This window comes from Myotis myotis, unplaced genomic scaffold (genome assembly GCF_014108235.1).
Source record: "Myotis myotis isolate mMyoMyo1 unplaced genomic scaffold, mMyoMyo1.p scaffold_m19_p_23, whole genome shotgun sequence".
Lineage (NCBI taxonomy): Eukaryota > Metazoa > Chordata > Mammalia > Chiroptera > Vespertilionidae > Myotis > Myotis myotis.
Genome location: NW_023416328.1, coordinates 2,229,601 through 2,243,755, shown reverse-complemented (window position 1 = coordinate 2,243,755; position 14,155 = coordinate 2,229,601).

Sequence of the window (14,155 nt, the reverse complement as noted above, 5' to 3'; positions counted from 1 at the left end):
CCTTCCGAATGTACCCAAACTCAATAAAAGCCATATGTATGGAATTCAGTTTAAAAGCCACCAATTTGGTTTGGGTTTTAAAGTTTAAAAATTTAAATAATAAACAATAATATTTCTTATTGAGATATTGATTCCATTCATCACTAGGGTCCCAAAAAGGCTGAAAAAAAAATCCTTGTATGAGACACTTTGCTTGGAAATACTGTTAACAAGTACTTCCATAGTGGCTTACAGCTCATTGGGCATTTTAACCCAAAACTCATGATTCTGTGTTCACATTGTTTAGTTAATAATTCAGGAAGTACGTATGGCATGGCATTTCCTTTATTTTCCATCCATCCTCCACCCCCTTCCCTTTGGCAACCATCAGCTTGTTCTCTATAACTGTGGGTCTCTTTCTCTTTCGTTTATTCATTTTTTTAGATTCCCCATAGAAATGAAATCATACAGTATTTTTTTTTCTCTGTATGACTTATTTCACTTAGCACAATACCCTGTAGGTCCAACCAAGTGTGGCAAATGGTCAAATTTCAATCTTTTTATGGCTCAGTAATATTCCATTTATATATTTATTTATTTATTTATTTATACACATATATACATACATAAGTACATATGTATATATACACATATACACTGAGTGCCAGATTATTATGACCACCTGACGTTTGTAGGCAAATTAGCTATAATTTCGCATTGAAGTTGCTAGAGGGTCAGACCATTATAAATAGGGAAGCAGATTGCTTACCACAACAGTAGAAGTGATTTTTTTGTGAAGATATGGGTAAACAGCACGATTTATCAGTCTTTGAAAGTGGGATACATATATATATATATACACACACATATATACATATACATACATACAGTATATACATATATATACATACATATATGTGTTCTTTAAAAATTCATCTATTGATGGATATCTAGTTTGCTTTCATATCCTGACTATTACTAATAATGCTGCAATGAACATAGGGGTGAATATATATTTTCAAATTGAATTTGCTTTTATTTTGTTCAGAAATATACCCAGAAGTGGAATTGCTGGATTATATGCCAAATTTAAAGATGAAAAAAAAAAAGTTTCTTTCCAGCCATATCCCAACTCTAAGGAGTTTTTAGCCTCAACTCTTAGAGGAGAGAAAAGGTATGTTTGTTATGAAGAAAAAGGAAAGGAGGGGCGAGGAAAATCCTGAGTAGAATAATCAACTAGATGAAAAATGAGATTGCTGCTGTAGCCACCAAGGAATGGCTTGCTTTGACTCTATACCCAGAATGAATAGGGGACAAGCTTTCTGCTCTCCCAGCTCTGGTTTCTACCAGACTTGCCTTCCACACCTGCATCAATGCTACTACTGTCAGGGAAAGAGTGACAAGGGCTGTGGAGAGGCAACCTGGGAAAAGCATTGGGGGTTGACCTCACATTCCCGCAGTCTGAGCCCTGATCTCTCCCACAGATTGTGTTTAAATCCTGAGATGTGACAAATACTACAATTAATTCCCAGGAGAAATCCTATTTAGCAAGCAAAATGAATGAATGACTGAATGAATGAGTGAGTGAAGGAATGAGTGAGTGAATGAATGAGTGAAGAAATGAGTAAGTGAATGAGTGAGTGAATGAAGGAATGAAGGAATGAAGGAATGAATGAATGGAGGCAGGAAGCTTGAACACATGCCTGGCTGCCTCTACCAGGCATAGACATGCAGAGCCCTTTCAAATGGCTAGAGTCTGCTTATCTTCGAAAAAACATCAAGACAGCAAACACAGACGCTAGGCAGTTTGGCTCAGTGGATAGAGCATCTGCCCGCGGACTGAAGGGTCTCACGTTCTATGCTGGTCAAGGACACTTACCGGGTTGCAGGCTCGATCCCCAGTAGGGGGCGTGCAGGAGGCAGCCGATCAATGTTTCTCTCTCATCATCAATGTTTTTCTCTCTCTCCCCCTCTCCCTTCCTCTCTGAAATCAATAAAAATATATTTTTAAAAATATGATATTGTGTGTCAACTGTAATTAAAAAGTTTAAAAAGGCTTAATCCTATGCAACGTGAAACACACTACTCCATAGAGAAGCACTCTGCCCGCTTCCCACGCTGTTGCTCCGTTAGGAAGACACCAGCCCAGCTGTGCATTGCTTATGGCCCCCTCAGTCCTCAGTGTGAAGGTGAGGGCTTCCTACAAGAATCTGAAAGTCACAGGGACTGTTCGCTGCCTCTACCCACTGGTCCTATTGGTGGTCACAATGGTCCTATTGGTGGTTCTTATGAGTAGCCAGGAGGTTTATTATATTTACTAGAGGCCTGAAGCACGAAATACGCGCAAGGGGCTCGGCCCTCGCAGCCCAGGCTTCGTCTGGAAGGCCATCTGGACGGTCGTCCGGAAGGTCGTCCGGACGGTCGGTCGTTCTGCTGTTCGGTCTAATGAGCATATTAGCTCTCTATTATACAGGATATGGGGCAGTTGATTCTGATAAATCTCATGCCAGTGAGGACTACATCTGGGAATGGAATTTGCCCACCACCAACCAGTTGGGTAGTGTGTCTCATAATCACCACCGGCATTGCCATGGTTGCCTAGTAATTCGTGTTGCTGAAAATACATCAAACTACTTTTCAAATATTTTGTGTTTGGCAAAACCCAAGACCGGTTTTGCCAAACACTAGCTCTCTTAATTCTCGAGCTCATGTGTACTTTAAGGAACATGCAATCCATATGTTTCTGATGTGCTTGCATTTAACTCACCCAACTGTTGTCTTACAGGAATTATGTTGATGTCCAAAAGGCCTTTACACATAATTTTGCAAGTGCTTTCCCTTTTAAAATGCTATTTTCCAGCAAGAGTCCATGGAACAGAAGAAGACACTGGATGTTGTAAGTGTAAGCCACACTATCATACAATGAACCTCAAACTTGGCCATGTCTCCCTCCATTATCAATCAGAGTTATTATTATGATTGAAATCAGAAATGCTGCCCTGGACTGGAATAAAGAAATGCCTTTTAAAATGGCATATTTCCCTAGCCGGTTTGGTTCAGTGGATAGAGCATCGGCCTGTGGACTGAAGGGTCCCATGTTCAATTCTGGTCAAGGGCATGTACCTTGGTTGCAGGCTTCTCCCCAGCCCAGGCCCTGGCCTCGGCGGGTGCAGGACGCAACCAATTGATGTGTTTCTCTCACATCGATGTTTCTCTATGTCTTTCCCTCTCTCTTCTACTCTCTTTAAAAATCAATGGAAAATACACTGAGGGGCCAGATTATTATGACCACCCCATCAGTACTTCGTTGGGCCACCTTTTGCCTTCAGTACTGTGGCGATTCTTCTTGGCATTGACTCTAGGAGATGTTAAAAGGTGATGTGAGGAATCTGACACCATGCCTGATGAATGGCACTGTCCAGGTCTGTGAGATTTGATGGCTGTGAAACCAGCTGCCTGATGGCTCTTTTAACTTCGTCCCACAAATGCTCAATTGGATTGAGATCTGGTGATTGTGGGGCCACCTACTCAAGGAAAAGTCTCCCTCATGTTCTTGAAACCACTCCTGCACAATATGAGCACCGTGGCATGGCGCATTGTCTTGTTGGAAGAAGCCATCTCCATTGGGATACGCCATCAACATGATAGGATGAACCTGATCAGCAACGATACTTAGGTATGTTGTGCTATTCAGACGTTCTACACGAATTAAAGGGCCCAGATCATGCCAGGAAACATGCCCCAAACCATAACACTGCCCCCACCAGCTTGAAGGGTTGCACTCATGCATGTGGGGTGCATGCTTTCATGCTGTTTCCGCCAAATTCTCACTCTGCCATCTGCATGATGCAACTGGAAATGTGATTCATCGGACCCCATGACTTTTTTCCAATACTCGACTGTCCAATCCTTGTGTTCTGTGCGAATTGGAGACGTTTTATCTTGGTAACTGCAGACAGCAAAGGTGTTCGAACAGGCCTTCGGCTTCCGTATCCCATACGATGCAGTGTACGGCTAATTTGCCTACAAACGGCAGGTGGTCATAATAATCTGGCCACTCAGTGTATATCCTCGGGTGAGGATTAACAAAATAAATAAGTATATCAATAAGCAAACACGCATGTAAATAAAATGGCATATTCACAATTCCGGCATATTATTCTTTAAACATAACGCTGGTAGCAGAAGAGAAAAACATAGAAATCAACAAAGCTACAGTCCTTCCAATTCGCTCTCAGCAAAACTAGATCTAAGCAAAAAAAAAAAAAAAAAAAAAAAAAGAGAGAGAGAGGAAAATGTATGCACGCCCAATTCAGTATAATGTCTTACTCCCGTGACGCGCCCAGATCTGTGCTTGCCTTTCATCGGCCTCAACGTCAGTCTTATTCATACGTGGGGCAGAGAGTTGAATTATTTGGTTTTTCAGGAAAATGCCTTTACCCTGGTACAAGTTTTTTTAAAAGTGAACATGTTAAGGCAGCCACAGCACTTTCAACCCGCCAGAAAGCGATTCATTTACGGCCTCGTGGGCTGGAGCACAGCCCTTAGGAGGGGAGGGGGATCTTCGCGAATACATGATATATTAGAGAGGGAATGAGTATTCACAGCCAGGAAGCCAGCCCATGTTTCAATAAGACAAATGGCCCTGGAGAGTTCTGGTGGCAACCCATGATAGTCCGTGATCCCCAGACAAAGTGGGGGAAATTACAGAGAATTGATGGAAATCAGGGGCGGGAGGACAAATGGTTGTAAAGAGGAGAATCTGCGATGATTATTTCCGAAGCCTTCGGTCTGCTGGAGCTTGAATCTATTGCCTTTGAAGAATCTATGGAGCCGCAGACACACTATGTCAGTGTGGAAATGGCTGTATTTGCTTCTTGCGGATGGGGTGTGATGAACTCCTCCGTGTGGGCGTAGCGATCAGCCCCCAAGACGCATTTCTGAGGAGATGGCTGCTGTGGCTTACAGTCTCCCCGTCGGTCAAGTTCACACTCAGATACCAGAAGGCTCTGTTCGCTTCAGTCCTTCCTACACTATTGTCGACATAGCGATTGGGTTCCATATGGTTTAAAGAAACACTTTTGTTTCAGAGCCAGGGATGATGTATTCAATCTATATTAATAAAAGGGTAATATGCTAATTAGACCGGGAGACCTTATGGGAGGCCTTCTGGACGTCCTTCTGGACAAAGCCATGGTGGCGGGGCCAAGGCAGAAGTGGTTAGGGGCGATCAGGCCAGGAGGGGAGGGCAGTTGGGGGTGATCAGGCCGGCAGGGAGCAGCAGTTGGAAGCGAGCAGGCTGGCTGGGGTGGCAGTTGGGGGCAATCAGGCTGGTAGGGGAGGGGGGCAGCTGGGGGCAAGAAGGCCAGCGGGGGAGGGGAAGTTGGGGGCAAGCAGGCTGGCAGGCAGAGTGGTTAGGGGTGATCAGACAGGCAGGCAGGTGAGCAGTTAGGAGCCAGCGGTCCCAGATTGCAAGAGGGATGTCCGACTGCCAGTTTAAACCTGCAGTCGGACATCTCCCGAGGGGCCCCAGATTGGAGAGGGTGCAGGCCGGGCTGACGAACAAACCCCCCGTGCACAAATTTTGTGCACTGGGCCACTAGTAATAGCATAATTGTTATTTTATTTATTGTTTCCTTTTGTTATTATTGTTAATTCTCACCCGAGAATATTTTTCCATCGACTTTTAGAGAGAGTGGAAGAGAGAGGGAAAGACAGAGAGAAATACTGACCTGAGAGAAACATATCGATCGGTTGTCTCCTGCATGTGCCCTGACCAGGGCCCGGGCTGGGGAGGAGCCTGAAACTGGAATTGAACCCGGGACCCTTCTGTCTGCAGGCCAACCCTCTATCCACTGAGCCAAACTGGCCAGGGTCTAAATGCTATTTTAGAACCACTTTTATTTGTTATTGCCATGAATGGATAAAGGACACTGAGAACTCAGGTAGGATTCGTGGTCCCCTGGTGTGCACGCTGTGTATGTATATGAGGAGTCTTTAAAATCCACTGCAAATAGTGCGGAAGGCTTGGGATCACGGGTAGCTTACAGGGGTCCCTTGTGTGTAATACAGGCATGTTCTCTGGAACAGTGATCCGCAAACTGCGGCTCGCGAGCCACATGAGGCTCTTTGGCCCCTTGAGTGTGGCTCTTCCACAAAATACCGACTTCTGTGCATGGGCCACGAAGTTTCAATCGCACTGTACGTGCGCGCCCGCACGTGGTATTTTGTGGAAGAGCCACATTGAAGGGGCCAAAGAGCCGCATGTGGCTCGCGAGCCGCAGTGTGCCAACCACTGCTCTGGAATTGCCTAAAAACTGTATTAGGTAGCAAGGTGCTTCCTGCAATAGGTTACGGGGTCGCCTCATTCTGTCTCAACATTAATCCTCAGTGTCACTGTCGCCTTAGGCACGTTTCTATGCCTCCATTATTCTTCCTTAAGCATAGGAATGCCAAACACCATGGCCCTCTTAATATTTTTAAAATATAATTTTAGTGCTTTCAGAGAGGAAGGGAGAGGGAGAGAGAGGTAGAAACATCAATGATGAGAGACACTGACCGGCTGCCTCCTGCACGCCCCCTGCTGAGGATGGAGCCCGCAACCCGGGCATGTGCCCTTGACCAGAATCAAACCCGGGACCCTTCAGTCCACAGGGCGATGCTCTATCCACTGAGCCAAAGCGGCTAGGGCGCCTCCCTAAGATTTGAAGGATTGAAGGAAGTACTTCATTTAGCTCTAATTACATTAGAATCTGGAAAAAAAAAAAACCCACCATATTTCATCTGGTGGTATGTGCTAGCCACACACTGTCATTCTGGAATTTATCTGTACTCACAGTACTTCAAATAACATGGGAAAAGACAATTTATGTTTCCTTTCCAAATGGACTCACAGTTTAAAGCTACATCATCCATGATCGGCATCCCTAACTCAGTCCCTTATCCAGGGGGTATAAACGATCTTAGATAATTCATCGGAGAAGTTGGCTTTAATGTAAGAACATGAGCGCTCCATATGAAAACGTTAGCACTTCTTCAATATCATTTACGTTCGCCTTTTGGAAAAGTAACTAGTAAGCCACCCTGGGAACTGTTCGAGGAAAAGCTAAAACTTTTTCAAAGCAGTGTCGACTGCCCTTGTCTCTATATGACAGAACCCGTGTCCACTGTTTTGCAAATATTTCTTCAAGCCTTTACCACTGATGCCTCTTTTGATTTTTTTTTTTTAAACTGTGGTGAAATCTAATTTGGGATTGTTTTCTTTCACATCTATTGCTTTCTGGGTCCTCTTTAAGAAAATTCTGCCTGCCTCCAAGTCACAGGTAAAGATGTAAAAGTGCTATCCACCAGAAAGGTATCCTATATAATAAAAGGCTAATATGCAAATTGTCGCCTCGACTGGGAGTTCCACCTGGGAGTTTGACCAGGGGGCGGGGCTGGCCAGCCAACCACCCATGGCCCCTCCCCCCCTGGCTGGCCCCACCCCCGACCGGCCCCCCCACCAATCTGGTGCGGGACCAGCCGGACCCCACTCATGCATGAATTCGTGCACCGGGCCTCTAGTAACAATCATAAACATATATGGACCTAACAAGAGAGACCCCAAACGCAGGAAGCAAAACTGACCAGATTGAAGGGCGAGATTGACAACTGAACACTCATTAGTTGGAAACTAAAACACCCCACTTCTAATAACGGATCGAACAATTTGTAGCAAGATAAACAAAAATGAAAACTTGAGAGACTATAAGTCAAGCAGATCCAGGAGACATCTACAGTGTAAAACGAAATGCTCACCCAAGTAATGGGCCCTGAAACTTACTTTTCTTTAGCTTCATGGCAAATCTACCCCCCTTGTTTTACCTTTTGGTGCCCAACATGTTTTCAATCTGATTAGGGAAACCAAGACAACATTCGTTAATATGCTCATTAAAGCCTGCTTGATATACAAGGGAATTAATTAATAAGTGAATAAAGTTTAGGTATGTCTTATAGTTTTCATGCAATCAAATTCTACTTATTGAGACTTTTCCCTTCAGTAAATTTTTTTGAAAATATATCTTTATTGATTTCAGAGAGGTAGGGAGAAGGAGAGAGAGATAGAAACATCCATGATGAGAAAGAATCATGGATTGGCTGCCTCCTGCACGCCCCCTTACTGGGGATCGAGCCCACAACCCGGGCATGTGCCCTTGACCGGTATCGAACCTGGGACCCTTCAGTCCGCGGGCTGATGCTCTATCCACTGAGCCACACCGGCTAGGGCACCTTCAGTAAATTTTACAGTTTTCCTTTCTGGCTAAGAACAATGAGAACGCAGCAAGGGAGCGGGCCCCGTTTCATCTTCTGCGTCTCTGTGCATCACTCCTCTCACTCACCGCTCTGTTTAAAAGTTCTCGCCCAGCCAGGGGGACCGCGAAGAGCAAAATGATTTCATCTAAACTCTCCCCGCGGCTCCGCCTCGCATGTGTGCCCACATCCCATCTTGTGCGGAGCGGTGCCTGTTGGGCTGGAATAAGATCTGTGTGTTTTACCCACTTTTCCAACTTAACTCCATGGTGAGCACAGAAGCCTCCCTACTTGGTATGTCTGATCAAAGCGCTCGCTTACGAGGGGAGGGAGTGACTCCCACTGGGGCAGAGCAGCCACAGAGATTGCTGCTAAATTACCAGCATTTTCACCGAATCACCTTCCAGATACCTGCTCGCCAGCATGCCGCCCGGAGAAGATAATAAGTGAGGAAGCGGAATGAGCCCCTGCACCGCCTTGGGGGCCGGGGGGGCCAGGCCTGACGCAGGGAACTGAGAGTATCATTCGCCTGATGCCTTTCTGGACGGCGGTGCTTTGAACGGAGCTAATATCTTAAATCCAGGCTCGAGGAGTGTACGCCATGCGCTTCCCTGTGGGGGATGTGGACGAGTCACTTCAATGCGATGACTCGCATCGCGCTCATTATATTTCTGGCGCTTTCAAAGTAGAAGGAATACGCATGACAAGCTTTTCAAGGACACGCTAGTGTGGGGGGAACGCTTATGTTGTGGGCTTACCTAGAACCAACCAGCGTGACCTCGAGGCCAATTCGTAAATGTGAAAGCTTAAGAAAACCGTTCATCCCATCCGGATGTTATGCGCCCATATTGCAAAGCATCGGATAGCTAATGAAAAAGTAGGGCCTCACCGGTTGGGGCACGTGCCCGGGTTGTGGGCTCATCCCCAGTGATTCTCTCTCATCACTGATGTTTCTATCTCTCTCTCCCTCTCCCTTCCTTCTCTGAAATCAATCTATACTAATAAAAGGGTAATATGCTAATTAGACTGGGTCAACCAGCCATCTTCCAGACGTCCGACTTCTTTCCAGACAAAGCCATGGTGGTGGGGGTCGAGGCGGGGCAGTTAGGGATGATCAGGCAGGCAGGGGAGCGCAGTTGGGGGCGAGAACAGGCCAACAGGGGGTTAGGGGCAATTAGGCCAGCAGGGGAGGGCAGTTGGGGGCAAGATCAGGCTGGCAGGGGAGGGCATTTGGGAGCAACCAGGCCAACAGGGGTGGGCAGTTGGGGGAGAGATCAGGCTGGCCGGGGAGGGCAGTTAGGAGCAATCAGGCAGGCAGGCAGTAAGGTTAGGGGCAGTCCCAGATTGAGAGAGGGATGTCTGACCGCCGGTTTAGGCCCGATCCCTGTGGGTTGGACATCCCCCAAGGGATCCTGGATTGGAGAGGGTACAGGCTGGGCTGAAGGAACCCCCCACCCCCATGCATGAATTTCATGCACCAGGCCACTAGTATATATATAAATAAATTAGGGCCTCATTGCAAAAATTATTCAAAATGAGACCAGTTTAGGGGACCAATATTATAGCTCACACATGAAAGTCTAGTTTTAGTACTCAGCAGTGTTCAAATACAAGGAGGTTACATGTCTTATTCTGCATTAGCTAATTAATAACTATTCTTTTTTTTTTTAAATATATTTTTATTGATTTTTTACAGAGAGGAAGGGAGAGGGACAGAGAAGCCAGAAACATCGATGAGAGAGAAACATCGACCAGCTGCCTCCTGCACACCTCCCACTGGGGATGTGCCCGCAACCAAGGTACATGGCCTTGACCAGAATCGAACCTGGGACCTTTCAGTCCGCAGGCCGATGCTCTATCCACCGAGCCAAACTGGTTTTGGCTAATTCTTTTTTTAAAAAAAAAAAGATGTTTGGAGATTTTTCTTAGAAAGAGAGGAAGAGAGAGGGAGAGAGAGAGAGAGAAACATTGATGAGAGAGGAACATCAATCGGCTGCCTCCTGCATGCTCCCCACATGTGGGGAATTGAGCCAGCAACCCAGGCATCTACCTGCCTTGACTGGGAATCAAACCGGCAACCTTTTGGTTCATGGGGTGATGCTCAACTAACTGAGCCACACTGGCCACGGCAGTAACCATTCTTTCTGAGTGAACAGGTGCTATATTCTAAATGTGTACTCACTTGGATGTGGTATTAAGTATATAAATATGTCCTATTTAGCACAAGGGCAATCAAACATAGAAATGTGACCCTCTGTGAACATTCTAATATTCAAATTACTTTGAAGCAGTAAGAATCTTAAAGGCAAAAGTGGCAAAAGGCAGACTTGGGCTTTAGATAAAAGCTGGTTTCTAATAAAGCCATGTTCCCTTCGTAGTATTTGGTCAGAACCTCTCTGCTTCTCAGATCTCTCATCTTTAAAAGGGGATAATAAGGCTTAGCCAGCGTGGCTCAGTGGATAGGTGTCGGCCTTCGGACTGAAAGGTCCCAGGTTCGATTCCGGTCAAGGGCACATGCCCGGGTTGTGGGCTTGATGCCCAGTGTGGGGTGTGCAGGAGGCAGCCGATCCATGATTCTCTCTCATCATTGATGTTTCCATCTCTCTCTCCCTCTCCCTTCCTCTCTGAAATCAGTAAAAATATATATATTTTTAAAAAGCGTGTAAGCGCTGGTTCTCCCACTTACTACCTGTTTGACCTTGAGCAAGTTTAATTAACTTTTCCATGGCTGAATTTTCTCTTCCCTTACAGAGAGTAATAATAGTACCTACCCTTCAGGGTTGTTTGAAGATTAAATGAGATGGTGATGTAAAGAGCTTAGGATACAGCCCTGGCTAAATTTGTTAGTTGTTCTTCAAGTTATTTCTATACCACTTCCTGTAAAAAACTACGAATATTTCCTCTTAGACACCTCAGTACACCCGAACTAACCAACAAACAGAATGGCGTCAATAATTTGAAAGGTAAAATTTGGCCCGCCAAGATTTTGTTTTGTTAGAACAAATCCTTCTACTCTACATTCAAGATGATGGCAGAATGGAGAACAAGAACTTAAAACTCTTTAAAAAATTGTAATGTGAGTAAATGCAACTCAAACTTACTGACAGATATTATAGGGCACGCTAACTTAGATGATTAAATAAGCATTTAACTATGATTTAGGTTTAATCAAACAATTATGTATATTAACTTATAATTGATGATTATTCAATGTATAATTAGTGAGCTTGAATAACCCAGGAAAAGATAAAAATCTATCATTAATCTATTGTTCACTCTCCATATGTAAAATCCTAATAATCATTGTCATATAATATAATTATGATGTTATAAATATAAATCAGATTACTGGAAAGATGGATTTTAAATCCTTATTCACTTTATCTAATTACTATAAATTTGATTATAGATATATAGCTAAACTATAATATTGTATTTGAGAGTAAAGCTTTTCTGACTCAATCCTTGAGCACTGATCTCAAACTGTTTAATTTTATAATGCCTGGGCAGTTGATGGCAAAAAAAAATAGAGAATAAGACAAAAATGTAATTAATAGATTATAGCAAAGTTTAAATTTACCTGCACAAAGGTAAGAACTTGGGGAAGATCAGATTTGCTGTCAGATTAAAATAGTCTTATAAAGTTAAAGTATCTTTTATTTTTATTATTTTTTAATCCTCACCTAAGGATATTTTTCCATTGATTTTTAAAGAGAGTGGAAGAGAGAGGGAAAGATAGAGAGAAATATCGATGTGAGAGAAACACATGGATTGGTTGCCTCCTGCAGGAACCCCAACCAGGGCCCGGGCCGGGGAGGAGCCAAAGTACGTGCCCTTGACCGGAATCGAACCCTGGACCCTTTGGTCCACAGGCTGACACTGTATCCACTGAACCAAACTGGCTAGGGCTGAAGTTAAAGTATCATTTATTTTTATGAGCGCTCCTGATAGATTATTCCTTTAAATCTGAGCAACCTCCTTCTTATAATTAAACTGATGATATCCCCGGTCACAAATAAGGCAGCGCGACCCAGAATGCAACCCACACCATAGCAAGTACAGAAGCAATTTTCCCATCTCCTCCTCGTCGAAGGGCTCCCAAAATAAATGTACTTTCCCCTTGTGTACTGAAACCCTCATTTCTCTTAGTGCCCAAGGAGAACTTTTAAGAAACTGTAATTAAAGAGAAAAACTTCATATTAATTTATTTTATTTCAAATATTGGTTTTCATTTCATGTAGAGGAAGAAATGGAAAATGTGTGCTGGGTGAGTAATCTAACTCATAGTGGAGACCTATATCGGAATAGGAATATTTTAGCAGGAAAGTTCCCACGCTCCACCTCATCAATCTGTCAACTACTCAAAGGGAAGTGGTTGAATCTGAGGAGGGGCCCTGACTCGCTCGCTACACGGATCAACCCACTAGGCCAGTGGTCGGCAAACTCATTAGTCAACAGAGCCAAATATCAACAGTACAACGATTGAAATTTCTTTTGAGAACCAAATTTTTTAAATTTAAACTATCTAGGTAGGTACATTGTTATTAACTTCATTAGGGTCCTCCTAAGGCTTAGGAAGAGCCACACTCAAGGGGCCAAAGAGCCACATGTGGCTCGCGAGCCACAGTTTGCCGACCATTGCACTAGGAGAACAGGGAGAAAGTGCTATATCCCCAGTCCCTGTCATGGCCCCTCAACTGGGCCTATAATCGTTTGTTATCTGATCACAATGGAGTTCAACTAGAAATAAGACATCGGAAAGAAAATCTGTAACATCTGCAAACATTTGGAAATTAAACAATGGGCATCTCAGTAACCCATGGGTCCAAGAAGAAAACAGAAGGAAGAGTAGAAAACATTTTGAAGTGGATAAAATTGGAAATACAACATATGAAAAATTACGGGATGCCGCTGAGGCAGCCCTTAGACATTTTTAGTTTGAAATGTCTATTTTATTTTTTATTTTTTTAAAATATATTTTATTGATTTTTTTTTTTACAGAGAGGAAGGGAGAGAGATAGAGAGTTAGAAACATCGATGAGAGAGAAACATCAATCAGCTGCCTCCTGCACACCTCCTACTGGGGTACATGCCCTTGACTGGAATCGAACCTGGGACCTTTCAGTCCACAGGCCGATACTCTATCCACTGAGCCAAACCAGTTAGGGCTGAAATGTCTATTTTAGAAGAAAAGTCTCCAGTGAATGCTTTAAGCCCCCACCTTAAGTAATCTGAAAAATAAGCGCAAACTCAACCCCAGGCAAGCCAAGTAAAAAGAATGGTAATGATTAGAAGTCAGTGAAATAGAAAAGAAAAATTAAAAAAAAAAAGAAAATCAATGAACTCAGCCATTGGTTTATTAAAAAGGTCAACAAATGTAGTAACTCTTTAGCCAAGTCGACCGAGAAAAGAGACAGATGAGATGTATATTATCAAAACCAGGAATAAAATAGACATTACTGTTAAGTCTACAAAATTAACGTGATTCTAAGAAATATGATGAACAACTCTATATGTCAAAAAATTAGACAATTTTGATGAAATATATTCCTAAAAAGAAAAAAAAATCACCAAAATTGAATTATGAAGAAAGAGAACATTTGAATAAATTGGTAACTAATAGAGAAATCGACCACATAATTTAAAGATTTTCCAAAAAGAAAATTCCAAGTGCAAAGTATTTCTTTGGTGAATATTATAAAATACTTAAGGAAAGCCAATATTTCAAAAGCTCTTTCAGAAACAGAGGAAGAAAAAAACGTGTCCCAGATCATGCTATGAGGTCATGATTACTCTGAAACAGGCCATATAAAGACACCACAAGAAAAAAAAGCTGCAGACCAGCATCCTTCATGAACAGTGACATGGGTCCCTTTAACAAAATGTT